This window comes from Orycteropus afer, unplaced genomic scaffold (assembly GCF_000298275.1).
Source record: "Orycteropus afer afer isolate SDZICR_OR568_19922 unplaced genomic scaffold, OryAfe1.0 scaffold00004, whole genome shotgun sequence".
Taxonomy (NCBI): domain Eukaryota; kingdom Metazoa; phylum Chordata; class Mammalia; order Tubulidentata; family Orycteropodidae; genus Orycteropus; species Orycteropus afer.
The window spans coordinates 11,927,989-11,934,308 of NW_006921591.1; the positions used below are offsets into that span (position 1 = coordinate 11,927,989).

Here is a 6,320-nt window from a genome sequence, read left to right on the forward strand (position 1 = left end):
TTATGGTCAGCTGAGGTGTTTAAAAACAGTTTATAAGATACTTAATATCTCATGCTTTCATGTTACTGAACATCTCTGAGAACACAAGGGGTTCTTGGAGTATGGAAATTTGTAGGAAGGACAATATATAAGGAAAAAAATATCAATTTTATGGTTATATACATATCTCCTAAAATAAAAGTTAGTTAAATGACTTCATGCTGAAATTTCCAAAGAGGAAAGCCTTAAAAATATTTGTAGAGAAAGTAAATGAAATAAACAGTATATTATCAAGCAATGTCACTTTGTGCAGACTTGCTCTTTGGTTCCTAGACTCTATGCTAACACAGGTGAAGTCTATAAGTTTAAGCGTTATGAACTAAACCTATTATAGTGCTGTAGTTTGCATTTAGCTGAAAATACAGTATTTGAATTGTAAGAAGAATGACAGGCTTTTAGCAATATACTTTGGAAGGACTGATGAGTTCACACATGTCTAGGCTACCACTACAACCTGGCTGCTCTTGGTGAGAGCCATCGAGACACTCCAGTAGGCCCATGAAAGTGAATATCCCATGATGCTTGCACCAAAACAGCCTCAAATGACAATATTCATGTTCAGATTCATGTAGTTGTGGTCACTACTGCCAGAATCTACAGCTAGAATCATTGTTCTCTGACTAAATGGGGCTGATAGACACATAGAAACTCAGAGTGTCACAGATGGTCAACCTATTTCCCTCCACCAGCAGCATAGTCTATACACTGGATTTGTGAGAATGATCATCCTTGTCCTTCCCTGGACCAGGACCTCCCTTTCTTTCCTCTCTACAGGAATAGAAAGATGGAGGTCAACACTAAGGCTTTTGTTTGGTTACTTATTAGTGTCCTCCTTCTTTAGAGCATTGTTTCTCATGTTCTCTGTTGATAGAAACTAATTTTTTGTTTCAAATCCATCTTGGACTGATACATAGTCCCATTAGTCCTACATGACTAGTATACAACTTATACCACATATGACTCCACATGAATCCAGCCACATTCAAACTGGTTATGCATTCTATTCAATAAGACAAGTTACTTATCACACCCTTGGATGTCATAGGAAAGTCAGATGGCTATGAGAGTTGTAAATACTTGCTTTTAGGTCCTTCCCTCCCATGTACTCCTGCCACCTGTTCTGTCTCCCTGTGCATATACTGGCCTTCTATTCTCCCATGGTTGTTCTCTCCAAGGAGTGTATCTACCTAGTCTAAGTGTTCAGCTCATATTCCTGTCTTTCATTTGGCTGGAGACTGCAGGAGTGGGTTCAATTCCAAACTTGGGGGGAAGCTAGGGGCCATGGTCTTGGTGGTTCCATCAGGCTCCTATCCGGCCAGCAGAGCTGGTCCCTTTTATTTTTATCTTTTTTTTTTTTTAAGTGATTTTGAGTTTTGTTTCATATTCTTCTACCATTCTTCGAAGAGCTCCTTCATAATGCCAGTCTGAGGACTGACAGCATCAACATGAGATTTGGTTCCTATAGGCTTCCATAACATCCCTTGGCAACTTCCACCTCTGACAGGCTTCCTGGTGGGTAGACTTCCAGCAGCAGTGGCTCCAGCAGCCAAGGCAAGATGGGTCAAAGTCAGAGTGGTGGTCACGGTCCTGGAGGTGGCAAGAAGGATGACAAGGACAAGAAAAAGAAATATGAACCTCCTGTACCAACTAAAGTGGGGAAAAAGAAGAAGAAAACAAAGGGAGCAGATTCTGCCAGCAAACTGCCACTGATAAGCCTCACACTCAGTGCCGCTTAAAACTATTTAAGCTGGAGAGAATTAAAGACTACCGTCTCAGGGAGGAGGAATTCATTCGAAATCAGGAGCAAATGAAGCCTCTAGAAGAAAAGCAAGAGGAGGAGAGGTCAAAGGTGGATGACCTGAGGGGGACCCCGATGTTGGTAGGAACTTTGAAAGGAATCACTGATGACAATCATGCCACTCTATCTACATCAGTGAGCTCAGAACACTGTCAGCATTCTTTCATTTGTTGACAAGGATCTCCTGGAGCCAGGCTGCACTGTGCTGCTTAACCACATGGTGCATGCAGTGATAGGGGTGCTGATGGATGACACCAATCCTCTGGTCATGGTGATGAAGGTGGAAAAGGCTCCCCAAGAGGCTTTGGCTGACATGGGAGTATTTGACAACCAGATTCAGGACATTAAGGAATCCGTGGAGCTTCCTCTCATGCATCTTGAATATTATGCAGAGATGGGTATAAAGGCCCTAAAAGGGTCATTCTCTATGGGCAACCTGGCACAGATAAAATATCATTAGCCAAAGCAGAAGCAGTAGCCAACCAAACCTCAGCCACTTCTTTGAGAGTGGTTGGCCCTGAGCTGATTCAGAAGTATCTAGGAGCTGGGCCCAAGTTCTTGCAGGAATTCTTCCGCATTGCTGAGGAGCACGTGCCATCCACCGTGTTCATAGATGAGATCGACACCATAGGGAAAAAAGATATGACTCAAATTCTGGTGGCAAGAGGGAGATTCAGTGAACGATGTTAGAGCTGTTGAATCAGATGGATGGATTTGATTCAAGGGGAAATGTGAAAGTTATGGCCACAAACCGCATAGAAACTTTAGACCCAGCGTTTATCAAACCAGGCCGCATTGACAGGAAGATCGAATTCCCCTTGCCCGATGAGAAGACGAAGAAGCGCACCTTTCAGATTCACAGGAGCAGGATGACATTGGCCGATGATGTCACCTTGGATGACTTGATCATGGCTAAAGACGACCTCTCTGGTGCCGACATCAAGACAATTTGTACAGAAGCTGGGCTCATGGCCCTGAGAGAACGCAGAATGAAGGTCACAAATGAAGACTTCAAAAATCGAAAGAAAATGTTCTTTATAAAAAAGAAATTACCCCTGAGGGCCTCTATCTCTGAGTGGACCACAAAGCCTGCAGGCAGTGGCTGGGAGTTGGCAGCCCCCCAGAGGAATGGGTGGGACATTGCCCAGAGAGCCCACACTTTGGTTGGTTTTGTATTGGAACGCTCTGCACATCTTGTGCGTGTGGGTGTGGGAGCCCGCTGGGCACATCCATCTGTCAGTCACTGTGAAGCCCCATTCCCAATAAAGCTATTCTTTCAGAGAAAAAGAAAAAAAAAAAAATTACTTTTAGTTTATGTACTTGTGTCACGTGAACAAAAAGTTCACACACCAGTCTGGTCCATGGGAACGCTTTACAAAGCACTAGTTTAGAGGAAAAGAGTCTGCTCTTAGTTTCTCTTTGGAACCGGCATTTAGTCTTTACCTAGAAACTAACAAGGTCTTTGACATTTTCTTTGTTTGGTCTGCTGTAGCCATTCTTTTAATTTCTGAACACAAAAATATATATGTAGGATTTCATCGACCAAAAGTCCTCAAATTCTCATGTTGGTGTTGTTAGATACCATCGAGTCATCTCCAACTCATAGCAACCCCATGTGCAACAGAACAAAACACTGCCCACTCATGTACCACCCTCACAATCCTTGCTATACCTGAGCACACTGTTGCAACCACTGTGTCAATCCATCTCATTGAGGGTCTTCCCCTTTTTCACTGACCTTCCACTTTAACAAGCATGATATCCGTATTCAGGGAATGATCCCTTCTGACAGCATGACCAAAGTAGTTTATGATGATATCTGGCCATTCTTGCTTCCAAGGAGCGTTCTGGCTGCATGTCTTCCAGGACAGATTTGCTAGTTCTTTTGGCAGTCTATGGTACTTCCAGTATTCTTCACCAAAACCACAACTCAAAAGCATCAACTCTTCTTTGGTCTCATACATAAGTATAATCCTTAAAGGTGATAAAAGAGACCTCCAGCTCTATCTACACAGAGAATATTTTGGAATTATGATAAGCTATCAGTCTGTTGTCCTCCCTATTATCTACCAAACCAAACAGAACACACTGTAATAAAGTCAATTCCAACTCACAGTGATGCCCATTGGGTTTCCAAGACTGTAAATCTTTATGGAAATAGATTGCCTCATCTTCCTCCTGCACAGCAGCTGGTAGATTTGAACCCTCAACTTTCTGATTATCAGCCAAACATCTTACCCACTACATTACCAAAGCTCATTCCCTAGTAGCTAACTGCTTCCAAAGGAAAAGAATCCTTACTTTAGACAGCTTGTTGATGTGAACCAAAAAGCTAATTGACTATCATGGGTGTATAAATCAATTCATAGAGATGTAAAAATTGTAATATTCTGTAGATAATTTGCAACTGGAAATCTATTAACAGCACAAATGGATATGAATAATGCTAAACGGTCTGACCAGGTGTGCCAAAATAATGTGAAATGCATTCTCAAATGAGGTAAAAAACTTCATATAAAACTGTCCAATTTGCTTCTACCCTCCACTAAAAGAAATTTAAAATAACTTAGATTTTCTGAGGCAAATTTGTTGACAAGGATACTAACAAGATAAATGAAAGTAGAAAAAAGAAGTATCTGGCATAAAAACAGAAGCTTAAAAAAAAAAAAAAAGATACGTGAATATGCAGGCTGCAAGCAAACATCCAATACATCCAACCAGGACTCAAGAATAAGCAGAAACAAAGTGAAATGCTGATGTTGCAAAAATAAAGCAAAAAGAATGGACAGGAATAATAGTGCTGCATTACCAAAATTAAAATTCATTCAGAAAGATAGCGAGCTAAAATTTGTTTTCCTTCCAAAGTACCTTTTATAATTAGAATGAGGGCATGTTTTCCATGTATGCAAGCATGATTGTTCTCTAGTGATCTGATGCAGAGAAACAAGGCACCAAATAGAACTGCAATATTGTGCATTTGGGGAGTGGAATTCATTCAGCCATCTTCATTGCAATTCATTCTACAAGACTTATCGATCTGGGGATCTGATTTTCATATCATCATATGAATATTCAGAATGCTACTTTGCAATTCACATATGGTTTGAATTTGAGTGATCTCTCCCCAGACTGGAGGGATTTCTCCCAAGCAAATGTATGCATGTTCTTTTGGATAGTTTTATATTAAAAAAAAAAAAAAGTTTTTAAAGGACTTATTTTTTCAAGTAACTCAGAAAAAGTCTGAACTAGATATAAATAAGAACATTTTTCTACATTCTCAGATTTTTTAAATAGCTGACCTAATTTCTTCCAAACTTTGGAAACTGATTCACTTTAAACTCCTAACTCAAAGAAAATGAAACTGTTGATGTTGAAATTGGGATTTGGGGATGAAAATATCACAGAATAGAAAATGAAAGTCAAAATGCTAAATATACATATATATATATAAAGCATATGAACAGGATATAATCCATTTTTGATATAGTGCTAAATATTCAGTTAAATAATTGGAATGTTCAGAGAATGGGAGATTCTGGTTAACTAAAAATTTCCAATTAATTTAAACTTTCCCTAAAAATCTCATTTATTTTTGTGCCCATAAAATCTCTTATTTTTGTTCCCATTTCTTAATGTGCCTCAGAATCATAACTAAATCATAAATTATAACATACATTTTAACTCTAATTGTACAGAAATACAGATATAAAAAGAGACTTGAGTTGACAGTGAGAAATCCTCCACATTTTTCAATAGGGTAATATCTGTGTATGTTTAAATAAATCCACATTACAGAGTATCAAATGGGAACTGGAAAATGAGCAGAGTAGGGGGCTTACCATATGTTAGATCCCCCTAAAAGCTGCTTTCATACATTAAATCAGTTGTTGTTATTGTTGTTATTGATAATCACCATCATGTCAGTTCTGATTTATGGCAACTTTATAATGTAACAGAATAAAATTTTGACCTGTCATACACCATCTTTGTTTTTATTGGTATATTTGAATCTATTGCTTTGGCTATTATGTCAATCCATCTGTGATGGTTATGTTTGTATGTCAACTTGGCTGGGCCTGGTTGAGTGGTTGGGCAGCTGGATGTTGTATTCCCCATGATGAGACTGGTAATCAACTCCATGGTGGAATCTACCGGGAGCAGCTGAGTCGCTGCCTTGGCGTATGTGGTCTGCTTCCTGTATATAAAGAGAAGCTTTGAGAATGGTCTCTAGCCTTTGGCACACTTTGACCCTGCATGTAGCCATGCCGTTGTTCAGCAGCCTGCCATGTTCTGCTGACCTTGTGACTTACAATGGACTTAAGCTAATGGCCTGCCGTGTTGTCTGGTAACATTGGGACTGTGCCATTTTACTTGTCAACCTTGGGGCCTCTCAGCCTCAGCAGCTAACAGCTGTCTGAGTGAAGAAATGCCTCTAGCTCCAGTGGACCGGGAGTAGGAGGCAGAGCTGGACCTCAAAGTTGTG

At 40.0% G+C, this 6,320-nt stretch overlaps 1 pseudogene; it reads left to right on the forward strand.

Annotated features, from left to right (window-relative positions):
* The first annotated feature begins 1,595 nt into the window (after nucleotides 1–1,595).
* On the forward strand, nucleotides 1,596–2,912 carry LOC103194296 (annotated as a pseudogene).
* Nucleotides 2,913–6,320: the final 3,408 nt, after the last annotated feature.